The sequence below is a fragment of the Manis javanica genome, chromosome 4, assembly GCF_040802235.1.
Source record: "Manis javanica isolate MJ-LG chromosome 4, MJ_LKY, whole genome shotgun sequence".
Taxonomy (NCBI): domain Eukaryota; kingdom Metazoa; phylum Chordata; class Mammalia; order Pholidota; family Manidae; genus Manis; species Manis javanica.
Genome location: NC_133159.1, coordinates 171,798,760 through 171,812,820, shown reverse-complemented (window position 1 = coordinate 171,812,820; position 14,061 = coordinate 171,798,760).

Below are 14,061 nucleotides of genomic sequence, written 5' to 3'. Positions count from 1 at the left end.
GGAATTGAAAAAGAAGGGAATATCTTAAACCTGATATAGAGTATCCACAACAAACCTACAACTAGTATTAAATTTAATGATGAATGACTGAATGCTTTTCAGGTAAGAGTGGAAATGAGCAAGGGTATCTGATCTCATCACCTTTACTTAACCTTTTACAGCATGTTCTAGTCAGTGTATAAAATGATTATGTACATAGAAAATCCTTATGAAACTATTTTTTAAAAGCTAATAGAAACAAATGGATTCAGCAAGGGCATATGATACAAGGTTAACATTTAAACAAATAATTATATATCTATAGACTATCAGAAAACAATCTGGAAAATAACATTTTAAAATACCATTTATAATAGCATAAAAAAACCCTGTGAAATACTTAGGAATAAATTTAATATATATATATATATATATATATATATATATATATATATATATATATATACACTAAAAATGACAAAACATTCCTGAGAAAGATTAAAGAAGATGTAAATGCCATTCATGGGTTAGAAGACTCAGTGTTGACAAGATGTTAGTTTTACCCAAATTAATCAGTGGATTCAGTCAGTCCCAGTCAAAATTCTAGTCAAAGTCCCAGTCAAAATCCCCAAATGTCAATTTTAGTAGAAATTGGCAAACTGATTATAAAATTTGTATAGAAATAAAGAGGACCTAAACTAGCCAAAAACATTTTTTAAAGAAGAAATTGGAAAGATACTTTCCAATTTCAAGATTTATTACAAACCTAGGGTAATCAGTGTGTATTGGCATAAAAGAAAGATAACTTTATCAATGTACCAGACTGGGGAGTCCAGAAATAGACCCACACATGCGCAGTCAATTCGTTTTTAATGAGGGTGCTGAAATGATTCAACCGGGAAAGGACAGCTTTTTCAAAAATGGTGTTGGAAACACTGGAAATCCATATGAGAAAGAAGTGAACCTTCAATCTTGCCTTATACTTCAGAGAAAAATTAACCCCAAATCAATCACAGAGTTAAACTTTATAAAAGCTAGAACAGTAAAAAATTTTGGATGAAAAACATCTTTTTTTGGCTTTGGCACAGGCCAAAATTAAAAACACACACACACTATCAAAAAATAAATAAACAGATAATGGGACTTCATCAAAATTAAAAATATCTGCTCCTCAAAGACCTCACTAAAGAATTGAAAAGACTGGTAGAAAACATTTGAAATACAAACATCTGACAAAGGACTTGTATCCAGGATATACAAAGCATTCTTATGGCTCAGGAATAAGAAGAAAGTGACCCAATTATAAAAATAGGTAAACAGTGTGATCAGATGTTTCCCAAAAGAAGATATATTAATGAGCAATAAACACACAAACAGGTATCTATGTCATTAGTCACCGGAGAAATGCAATGACACATACCACACAAGCACTAGAGTTTTAAAATTAAAAAGCTAAATTATTCAAATATTAGAGAGAATGTAGAGCAACTGGAACTCTTATCCACTGTTAGTGGAAATAGAAAATGATAAAACCACTTCAGAAAACAGTTTGGCAGTTTCTTATAAAGTTAAAAAGGTACTGGCCTCCAACCCAGTCATTTCATTTCTTACTTGAAAGAAGTGAAAACAAGTGTTTACACCAACTGGTGTGTGGATATTCATGGCAAACTTATTCATAATGTCCCCACATTGAAAACAACCCAAACGTCAATCAACAGGTGAAGGGATAGACAAGTGGTGGTACATCCATGCAATGGACTAATCCTCACCAGTAAGAAGGCACGCACTACTTGGACACACAACAACAAGGATGAATCCCAAATACTGAGCAAAAGCAAGCAGACACAAAAGAGTATCTACTGTATGATTCATTCATATGAAAAGTTGGGATTTCCAACTGCGGATGATTTTGCCCCCAGGGAACATTTGGAAATACCCGGAAACATTTTTGGTTGTCACAAGTTGGTATATGCTACTGACATCTCTACTCACTGGGTGCCAGCAAGTAGGCTGGGAGGCTGCAAAACATCTTATAATACACAGGGCAGCCCCTACCGTGAAGAACCCTCTGCCTGCAAATGTCCATAGTGCTGAGGTTGAAAAGCGGGGGCTAAACTAACCTACAGTGACAGAAAGCCGACTGGGGATTGCCACTGGCTGAGGGTGGGGTAGTAAGGGTTGACTGCAAAGGAGCACAAGAGTGAAGACAATGTTTTACATCTTGATTGCAGTAAAAGGAAGCATTTCGTTTTATGCAAGTTATACCTCAAAAAAATAGATTTAAAAAAATTACTATGAATGCTACTGTGAATAAAATTGAAATACTTCCAGAATATCTTGCCTAGCTTTAGTGAATCTGCATATCAACAGGCATTCCTCAGGGGTGGAGAACAGTAGTTCATCTCCATATCAATGGGTAATTATCTGGGTAACTGAGGGCTTATCTGAACCTGAGAGGTTCGGGGGAGGTCTTGCTTGCTTCTGCTGGAGCAGGAAAGAGATGGCCCTGGACTGCAATTTGTAAACAATTATCGGGTTTTAAACTTTATTTCTCCCTTTGACTGATTTGGGTTTTGGAGGTATTTTGCCCCAGGATCTCCTTTCCCCATAGTTTCAGCTATCTTGAAATACTTTTGTCATTCTCACCCATTAGGAAGCCAAAAGTGCACCGTTCTAACTAAATCACCCTGAGCAAATCTCTCAGTGCTGAAGATACATTCTTTATTGGGTAGGACCTGAGATACAGCAACCAGGTCACTCATCACATCCCACAAAATTGAATCCATGTTTCTTAATTAGAATTTGAGGAGGGTGGAACCAGGATGGGAACAAGAGCAAAGAAATCCTTTGATTTAATCAATAGTATTAGATTATTACATACACACATATGTGTATATGTGTGTATACGGACGTATGCATGCAGCCATTTATTTGCAAACATGCCATTTGCATGGTGCCTGATGCAAAGAAAGTATATAATAAATGTTAATAACCTTTGCCCCAACCCCACATTCTTTGTGCTTTTATCGCTGCATCTAGTGATATATTGATAAAGCCAAAGACTCTAACCTTTGAGCTAGCCTGCAATCTTTTGGAATGGAGGCATTGTGAAGACAAGGCAGCTTCTATCCTAACACCTCAGAAACCCCCCTTTTGGAGCCCTTTCTCCTGGGGTCCTGGAGCTAGCTCACACCAGCTGAAGTGTGAGCAGACCTGAGGTTTGTTTGAAATCTCCCATGGTGAGAGCAGTTACATGGTGGAAATTGGCAAATGCTAGGAATCAGGTCTTGCTCCCCGGAGTGTGGGTGGTTAAATGTTTGCCAGTGTATCACTGCCTCTGACTCAGAAACGAAATTCATACCAAAAAGAGAATGCACATGGGTGTGAACATGGACATTGTGGTTTGGAATTTATCATTTTTCTTCTGTCATAAAGACAATTCCAACTGCCTTGAAGATCCATCTTCCTGTAAAACAAGGGGGTGGGGAGAGAGTGCAGAGCCTGGATACATTCCATACAGTGATTTGGAAGAAAATTATAATTGGATGTATAGAGCGCTTCTGGTTAAGCAAAACAAAATGTTTATTTTAAAACCTGTTCTTTGTGCTAGGATAAAGCTAAATGGGAATATAGAGTTGGGTGAGATCTTAGCCATGTGCTCAAAGGGCAGAGAAGCCCTCATTTAGGGAGGGTCGGGCCACAGCCCCTGTTCCACCTGCTTTCTGATGGTTCGTGCAACAGCCTGAGTGTCTGAGAAAACAGAAGTGCTGGGTCGACCTGCAGAGTTCTGGCACCTTCCTCCCTGGCTGCTTTTCCAAGCCACAAAGCCGGGGGTGGAAGGAAGGGAACGTTCCCCAGAGACCAGAGTTTCTGGTAAGTCGTGGCTCTGCTCCCCACCTTCCTGGGTGCCAGCCTAGCCCAGAAAGCAGAGTTCATTTACCTCCTGGCATGGGCAACAGTGAGACTGAACAGCCAGCCCAAGAACAGCTCAGTCAATATCAGCAAAACCGAGGCCTTGGGAGTGGGAGCCAGAGAGTTCTATGGTTTGAAGGCTGTCCTAGAATTTACTTAAATCACCTTTAAAAATGTGGTATTTTTTCCCTGTTCATCAAGGAACAGTGTGAGGTCACTAAGAGATACTTGCTAGCCCATGCCCCTGGGCTTACAGATCAGACTCGGAAGGCTGAAGCCTTCTCTGAGCCCCTGCTGAGGGCAGATGCTGCACGCGCCCCCTCCATTGCCCTGGGAAACAAGGAGGGCAGAGAGAGGTGGGGAGCTCCCGGCGCGCAGCCGGCCTGCGGGGCCAGCCAGGGCCAGAGCGGGGGCCAGAATCCAGGCCACCCCTGAAGGAGCCCTGGTCTCCTAGGGCACCCATGGGGCCTGGGGTGAGGCTCACCAGCTCAGCCCCCAGCTCCCAGGGACCAGGGGGCAGGGCAGTCTGCTGTCCTGGGTAGAAACAGCCCGGGAGACTCTCTCTGCTGCCGTCTCCCTCTCACGGTGGGATCCCTTTAAACTTGATGGAAAAAATAAAGAAAAGAAAACAAAAGAAACCCAAAACTGCGGGTGGGGGGTGGGGGGAGGGCACCCCAGGTAGAAATCAATGAATCCTTTAAATCTTCCGCACTGAAAAAGCCTGCATTGCTCTGTTGTCTTTGGGAACCCGCTGAATGGCTGGGAAACTGTTTTTAATAAACAAGAGTTCAAACGCTGAGGCTCCATAGCCAACAGTCACGCCTTAAACTCTAAACTTTACATGAAAACTCTCTCAGTGCCTTTGAACTCGCCTTCCCTCTCCGGCAGAGCATTCCAGTGTTTATGCATTTTTCGAGATTGCTGGCAGGATCGCTTTGAGTACTTTCCCGCTCTTTAGCAATCTCCTGCCTTCAGAACCTATTAATGCCCCACTCAGCAACATCAAGGTATTGCTTTGAAGTCCCTTCTGGCTACAGGCCTCTCGCACTCTTTGGTTACTGTGCAATCAAATAATTAAATGGATTCTCAGGGAAAAAAAAAATCATTCTTTTCCTTGGTAATTAAACACTCCAGGTTGGACAGGAGTGCTGGGTTGCCAAGGGAGGGAGGATCTATAAAGACTCTGAGCCCAGAAGCCTTTGCTCCTGACCCCCAGGGGAGAAAAATAATAACAAGAGAGGCAGCTCAGGGCTCACTTCCCTTATGCCCTGGCAGCGTCCCTGGGCCCAGGCTCTCCGGTCTCAGGACCTCCCTCCCGAGGGTGGGGGTCAGGGGGAGGGGGGCAGAGAAAGATGCATCACCCCGGGAGTCCCTTTTTGGGGTGGGAACGGCTTTTGCGGGAGCATCTCTTGACCAAAATAAGCCTGCGACAGACTGTAGCTGCTGGAAGGCGGAGAGCAGGGCTGCCCTGTTCCCGGTGTGATGATGCCTCTCCTAGGGCTGGGAGGGGGGGACAGAAAGAGGGGGGCCTGGGTGGGGGGAGGGAGAGGGGTGGAGGAAGGGGAAAGAAGGGATGAGAACTGGATGAGAAGCTGGGAGAGGAGGGGAAGGGAGGAGGGGGACGAAGGGCAGTGGGGAGAGAGAAGGGCCACAGGAGAGAGGCAAGGGAGGGGAGGGGAGGCAGGGGGAGGCGGGGGGGAGGAGGGCAGAGAAGAGGGAGATGGGGGAGAAGGAGGAAGGGGGCGGAGGGGCAGGAGGGGCAGAGCCCTGCGCAGGGGCTGCCGGTCCCGGTTCTGTGCCTCCCGTCTTCTATCTTTCATGCCTCCACCGGGTTATCTTCTCCCAGATCAAAGCAAGCCTCCCTCATTCGGGGTGCAGCCCCAAGCTGCTCTTCACCACCCCGCACTTCGCAGCCTCCACTCTCTCTTCCCCACCTCCTTGCCTTGGCCTAAGTGGCTCCCCTCCTGGGGCTGCCCTTCCACAATTTTCCTGATCAATTCCTAGAACCCTGTAGCACAGAAGGGACCTTGCCCCAGGGAGCCCCAGACAGAGGCAGCCCTCTGGGGCTCCAGACAAGCCTCCTCCAGGCAGCTCCTCGCCCTGCGTGGTAACGTCTCATCCAGGCGCCCCTCCGGGGTGGGACCGCGTCTGCGCCTCTGTGCCCATCCCCCAGCCCCCCACCCCACGCCCCAGGGCAGGCGCAGGGTAGCTCCCAGGGGTGGCTGCAGATGGCGAGGATGTTCAGCAGGGGAGACCAAAAGTAGACTTAGGTCTCGAGGTCACTTTAAGTAAAGGCCATTATATGCCCTAAGCCTTTGGTTGTGAGCGTCTAAACGTGGTATCCCCCATAACTGGACTTGTGGCATCTTTCTGTTGCTCCGTCCTGTCTCTCAGGAACCTCTCTCTCCCCATTTCGGACCATGTGATGACATGTGTCCCCGGACCTCCAGGAACCTGGGCTCTCTGACATCCAAATTACCCTTGAGAACAGGATAGGAGCTCATAATAATTCTGAATTATTAGTCAGAATTCTTTTGGTTGAGTATGACGAAAACCCAAGTCAAACTGACTTAGGAGAAAAAGAGATGTGCTGACTCACAGGGCTGGGCTTTGGGGCAGTTGAATCTAAGGACCCAAGGGATGTCATCAGGACTTGGTTTCTGCCCCGCCCCTCCACCTTGAAGCTCTGAATTCTTCTTTCTTGGCTTCAGCCACCACTAGGCATTGCCCACACTGTGGCCCCCAGAAGCCCCAGGTTCTGCCCTACCGTGTTGGAAGGCCCAGTAGATAGAGGACACCTCATTTTCCAAATGCCTGGCACAAGTCCCACAGCTCCCATTGGACCAACTTAAGTCACATATCCACCCCTGAACCAATCACGGTAGCCACAGTGATGGAACATACCAATTGCCCAGATCACGTGCCAGTTTTGTAGCTGAGGGGTGTCTCCCCAGAGGGGAACCAAGGTGCTGTTCTCAGGAGACGAAAGCACGGGTGCTGGGTCCCCTGGAATGGCAGATGAGCCCTGCAAGAACCAATCTCCCTGGCGCTTTATGGTGACTCTCAGAAGGAGGTGGCTGGGAAGGCTGTGTGTTGGGAGCGAAGGGTGGCCATAAACCGGGATGAGAAATAAGACCTCATTAGGTATCAGACAAAGGCAGGAGTTGTGGAGCAATAGGAGAGTCAGGCAAGCACGAGAGGAATCAAGAGGGTGTGATCAAGACCAGCACCTCCCAGCAGGTGAGGACAGGCAGGGACCATCAGCCACCCCTTCTCAGTGCCGACGTGCAGCTACTGTTCCTGACTCAGGCCAGCTGCTTCCCACCTCCAGGTGAGAGAAGCTGTGCTATGCTTCTTGTTGGAAAAGCAGGTACAGGTGAAGGATTCAAGGCAGGTCTGCCCGGTGACCAGGGCGGTTTGCAGAAATGGTCATGAAGTCTGCTCAGAGTATTCATGCAGGTAGGGATTTATCCTCAAAAATTATGAGATTCTCCAAACCACTGAACAAGAGAGAATGCCATATCTTGGAAAGAAATGCCCCCAGATATTATCAATTGGTATCTCTGAGTAGTGCGATTATAGCAGTGGGTGTTTGTCTTGTGTAATTCCATGTCTTTTTCAATTTTTTTTTTACCATGACCATTTTTTGAGGTTAGGGAAAAAATACAAATTAAAGAAAAAAGTCTCTAAGCTGCTCCTGCCAAACACTATACAAGCCAACCGTGTCCATCATAATCCACCCTTGCATTTAATTCGTCCTTGCCATCTCTCTGTCCCTCACCCTGGGGACCTGGCTGTCCCTCGGTCAGGATGGTTGGCCTCTGGCCGGCTGGGAAGCAGGTGGCCCAAGCAGCCCTGCCCCCTAAAGCCAGGTTGGGAAGGGCGGGGTGTCTGCTTCTCCGGGGGGGTGGTGGGGGGGTGGGCCGAAGGCTGGGTCTGGAGGCCCAAGCCCGGGTTCCCACTGAGCCTGGCGCTGAGGAGGGGACGGGCTCAGATGGCCAGCAGCTGCGCCCCTCCCCCAGATCGCGCCCCTCCCCCTCCCTTCACCCCTGGGCTTTTCCAGGCAGGCTGAATGAACAACAAAGGCCTGTGGCCATCTCAGGCGAGCCAAGAAGTGGGTGTCATCTGGAGGGCGCTTCAGCCCAAACCTTTTATGTTAACAAACCATGTTGATCAGAAGACTAATTGCTTCTTGCTGTCTTCTGCCTGCCAAGTGCTTGACGATGATTCACAATTCATTTATACAATTGATTGTTGCGAAAGACATCACCCTCCTGGAAAAGAGACACCCAGGTACCCACTGCTGGCTTGGGATGGGAGCCGAGACTCAGTTTACCAATGAAGGTCCCCAGCAGGACAGACACCATCTCCTACAAATCAACAAGACCCCTCAGTGACGAGGTAGCCAATCCCTCCTCTGGGGAAAATATGACAGAATTATCCACAGGCCTGTGCCAAAACCAGAATCCCAGAGAGGAAGAGATCTGGACAGCTTCTCTAGTCTAGGATGCAGCCCCCTGGAAATCTTTGGAGACAGAAATTCCATAATTTTTCCCTATGACTTGTTTCAGGGTTTTATATCCTGGTAGCCAAGGTTACTCTTGGAGAGACTATTGCATCTCCTGCCTTTTGTCTTGTTTTACCATGAACAGAGGGAAATGGCTCAGCTCCTAGCTTCACATTCAGTACAGCAAACACTTGAGTGACCTGGATTTTTCCCATTTGACCCAGGCTGAGTGGAAATGACAAGCAGAGGTGTGTGTAACAGTCAGGGTGGAGTGTCCCCGGGAACACCCGGCTTTGTCGGCTGGGGTCCGTGAAGGGAGGCAGGCAGGGAGGATGTAGTTACTGAAGATCGGTGGGCAGCAGGAGGATGGAGGTCTCACATCTGGTTATAGGACATTTCTCCTGGATGCAATGCTTTTTATCCAAAGATAAAGTTTTTATCTTTGGAAGATCTGAGTTTTTCTTTTTCTGTTAGGACTGACTAAATGATAGCTATCACTATTTTGTCTTCTGGGAGACAGACACCACTCTAGGTATTTGTTATGAGTTGAATCATGTTCCCCAAAATGTTATGGTGAAGTCCTAACACCCAGTACCTGAGAATGTGACTTTATTTGGAAATGGGGTCTTTGCAGATTTAATGAAGTTAAGATGCGGTCATTGAGGCCCCTAATCCAGCATGACTTATGTCCTTACAACAGGGGAAATTTAGGTACGGTCACAGATGTGTGCAGAGGAAGGACTGTGTGGAAGATACAGGGGGATCCAGTGAAGAGTGAGATGATGCAGCCATAAGCCAAGGAAAGTCTGGGGCCACCAGAAGCCAGAAGAGGCAAGGAAGGCTCTTCCCCTACAGGTTTCAGAGGGGGGATGGCCCTGCTTGCACCTCGATTTCAGATATCCAGCTTTCAGAGCTGCCAGACAGGTAACTTGTGCTGATTTGAGCCTCTCAGTCTGTGATGATTTGTTACAGCAGCCCCAAACAAATACAGCATTTTAACATAAAGTACATAATACGGGGTATGAGATGCTTAGAAATGTGTTTAAGGAATTAACAAACAGGATAGACTGAACCTTTGGTCATGACTCCCAAAACCCTACAGAGCTCCCCTGCCCAGGTGGTGTTGATGGATGCACTGCCACCAACGCAAGCCCGTTCTCAGACAGCAGTCTCAGCACAGCAGGGGCCAGTGGCTGGGCACAGCAATGGGAGTCTGGCCATCTCCCCCAGCTCCCTGGGTGCCCAGGAGCGTGGAGCTGGGGGAGATGCCTGTGAGACTGCAATAAAGTCCCTGCCTCCGTAACTGCTTGTCAGCAATTACAGCCAAAAACGCCTCTGCCTCCCAGGGCACAAACATCAGTGGTGGAACTCACCTCACTCCTAGACACAAAGCACTCTGGGAAATGAAGATGTTAGCTTTCTATTTCTGTAGCATAAGAAAGCATGTTAGAGGTAAAGAGGAAGGAAGGTTGGGTGGGCAATTCACAGCAGCCATCACAACTGGAGCTGCCCCATTAAATGCCAGCTGCCCAGTTCAGTTTGAATTCATATAAACAGCAGATCTGTTCCTAGGGTAAGTGTGCTCCAGCTACTGCGTGGGACATTATTATACTAAAAAATTATTCATTGTTCATATGAAATTCAAACTTAAATGCATGTCCTCTATTTTAATTTGCTAAATCTGGCAGCCCTAACTAAAATGGCACACATAGTTGATGTCCAGTTTTTCTGGTTGAGATCACTGGGAGAGGGTGGAAGAGAAAGCCAGTCCTCAGCCCTGTGGCCATGGGACCATCTCTGATCCTCTCCTTGGACCACATCTGATATAAACAGCATGAAAGGCTCAGGAGCTCCCAACAATATAATCTGGTCTTAAGTCAAACTTGGGAAAAATGAGGCGAAGTCAGATGTTGGGTGAAAGAGGGCGGTGTGGGCCACAGGATGTCTGGGTGACTCGTACCAGGCACTCTCCTCATCGGTCAGGGGAACCTTCTATCTGTAGAGCTCTGGTGCATCAAAGTCTGAGCCACAGGATTTGTTCTCACAGTGGCTTACAACTCAGGGGAGGAAAAAAAAAAATAGCCAAAGTGAGAATAGGCCAAGCACCTGAGAAAGCCAGAGGTCACTGGGGTGCTGAGTGGGAAGCCTGGGCGTGGGCAGGGAGGAGCAAGGATGCTCAGCCAGGCCTAACACCTGGGAGAGACAGCAGGGGAAGGGCTTAGCAAAGTCAACTATGAAGACCAGATGGGGACCGGTGGGTGGTAACAGCAGCTGACGTACACAAGGCCCTTATCAGGGGCCAGGCTCTCCTCTGAGAACTGTGCACACCTTAGCAGCTTTCATCAGGGCTGGGAAGGCATTTATTATGACTCTCATTTTGCAAAGGGGCAAACCCCAGTAAAGGGAAGTTCGTTGCATGAGGCTATCCAGTTTGCAAGCAGAAATAATACCAGAAAAGCAGGCTTGGTTCAGGTTGAAGAGAACCTTGAATATCCAGGTTGAGATGTAAATTGATGGCACAAACATGGTTTATGTGTCAAACATATGCAAGGCACTGGAGATTCAAAGACACGTAAGCCACTGCCTGGGACAGTCTGGCAGGACGTGGGCAAAGCCCTAAAAATCACTTTCGATACAGAAGTTCTACATGGAAAACCTTCATCCTAATAATTAAAGACTGTTTCGTTATCAATACCGAGTGTTCAGCTATGAAGATTTCATTACAATGTGACTTATAATTGCAGAATTTGGAAACTCTATGTGTCCAACCATAAGTGATTGGTTGAATAAATGATAGCTCAGCCATACATTTAAGTCATGTTGTAGAATATAGGAAAATATTTATTGTTATGGAAATATGCCAGTGACATATGATTGAGTGAAAAACAGATTGCAGAAGTGCATACCATATGGTCCTATGCATGTGTGTGTGTGTATTTTAACCTGGAAGGATATACTGCAGAGTTTTAATAGTAGTTATCTTATCTTAGGTGATAACATAGACAGTTTTTATTTTCTTTTGCTTTGATTCTATAAATATTAAGTGCTTACTAGGTGCCAAGCACTCTGCCAGGTGTTACATACGCAATGGTGAATAAAAGCATACTTACTCCCTGCCTCATGGATGAATAAGTGGGCAATTAAATAATTATTATATAGTTATAAATTAGAACATGCAGAGAAAGAATGAAGGAGTTATGTGATGAGGATCAAGTGAGGACATATGTGGATCTGATGGTCAGGGAAGACCTCTGACATTTAAGTCATGGCCTGAAGGCTGAAAAGGAGACAACCTCAGAAAAGGCTGAGGGAGGGGATAAGTGCCCACCAGAGGGAATAGCATATGCAAAGGGCCTGCGCGGCAGAGCATTTCAGGGGAAGTAAAAGGTCAGTGTGAATGGAGCAGAGGGAATCTGTGTTTTCAGAACTGAGCATTGTCAAGGTGGAGGCTCCCTGTTCAGGGGACAGGTGTTCTTTCTGTGGCAGATCTAAGATCCCACATCACCCCTCACCCCCAACCCACACAGCTCTCCTAAACTGCCAGGCCTAAGGTTCTGTGCAAATGTACCTGTTTGAGCCCACAGACTACCAGGCAGACTGGCTACTTTCTGGGATAATTCTGGTAACAGCCAACATGTACCAAAATGCCTTAAAATTTGTGCATGTGTGATGGTGGTGTTTTGATGTGTGTAGGGGTTTTGTTTGTTTAAACTAACTCACTTCCTGGAACAAGTCATGGTACACTAGAGACTTACTTTCATATCAGATTTTTAGAAAATCTGGTTGATAAAGTGGAAAAATAATTGCTCAGGAAGATGTAAATCACTCTTTTGAACTGTTTCCCTAATTTGGGAGTTTCCATAAAACCAAATTATTACTAAAGGTAAAAAAAAAAAGGAACCTTTCTCTTTACCAAAAACAATAATAAAAAAAACCCAACCAATCTTACCTAATTATTCAACTAGAATGAAATATGTTCCTGGGGTAATTACCAATTTCCTTCTTTTTTACAGCATTACAGTCCAGGCACATTCTGGGGTGGGGGGGGGGAGAATAAAACAGGATCCTTTTTCCAAAACCCCACATTTCAAGCCCCTGTACACAAACTGGTACTGTAGGTGAGAATCCACATGGAATTAAGTATTGCGTAAGGTCACAGACTTAATGAAGAAAAATTTAAACATGCTTTGGGGCCCCAGCTCAGCTCTAGCTCCAAGTCTCTGTTCCCAAATGAAGCAGCGTGCCAGCCCATCGCCCACCATGTCCTGGTTCTGTGCCCGGGGCAAGGAGAGCAGGGTGCCAGGGCCCAGGTGTTGCAGCAGGAAGTGGGGCGGAAGGCACTTCCCCAGGAGATGCTAATAATACAGGTAGTAAGGATGGTGCTGGCGCTTAAAGTACTCCCAGGACCCTGGGTGAGATCCTAGGCCTCGCCACCCCCTCTGCACCTCCTAGGAGAGCACATTTATTGTCCCACTGAATAGACAAGGAAACTGTGGATCCCCAGTGTGAGGCCACCTGAAGTGGACTCACACCCCCAGTCCATGCCTCCCCTCTGGTAGCCGGTTAATGTAACTTAATGGGGAAAAAATGAGGACTAAGGAGGTAGATTCGATTTGAAGCTGGGATTTCGAAAGGGCGAGACTCAGGAGGGCTTGAGCAGTGCCACTGTGCACAGGTGTCCCCAGAAGCAGCCAGAAGCCTGTGGTCCTGGCCACTCAGTGGGTCCCAGGTGGGCGGCTGCTCCCAGGTGAGACTCAAGCTGCTGAGGGGGCAGGGAAGTGTTTCTAGAAGAGCTGGGTCTTGAATCATTTGGGGACAGGGAAGAAAGGGGCACCAGCCTTGTTTCGGTTCTTATTTCTGAGTCATGGTTCCCCTTAGTACCAATAGGACTGTGGAGCCTCTCCTCCGAGGAAGGTGCAGGGGTCTCCACAATGTCCAGAGCTCACACATCCATGCCCACGCACCCGGTGGGGAGCACCTAACCACTAACACGAGAGAAGCAGAGGCACAGGCCCTCTTGGAAGGGGCAGACAGGAGAGGCCACCCCATTGGGCTTGCCTTCTCAGCTGCCCACAGTCCCCAGGGGTGGTGGCTGGATGTGAGCCCAGCTTGGCCGGAGACCTGAGTATGTGCTTTACTTCACTTTATACCCTTTGGGTGAATCAGAAGGCATGAAGGTTGAAAGCTGTAACCAACACCCCCAAACACACACAGCAGGGGCATCTCCTCACCCCTTGGGATCGGAAAGCAGCTTCCATTCCCAGAGTAGGCTGGGAATGCCTCTGCGGTGAGCCCCCTCTCCAGCCTGGAGGGGGAGGGCACAGCGACCAAGGAACTGTCATTCAGTGTCAGACACCCTCAAACCCTCCCTGGCTCCCCCAGCAGCTGCCCAGCTCAAGTCAGCCCCTGGCCCCACACAGCCAGGACCCTGGCCTTATGCTACCCAGTCAGTCTCATGCCAGTTTGCATCAGGGACAAAAAGCCAAGCAGATGCTCTGCAGACCCCAGCCCATGAACACGAGAACTACAGTCACAGACACTTCGTTTCTAAAAAGATTGTAGGACTCCTTTATAGACCTGCTCTTCCAGATCTGAAACAAAGCCCAGCACTCCTAGTGTCCAGCACTCAGGGAGGGAACCTGTGTGTTTGTTGCGTGAACAAC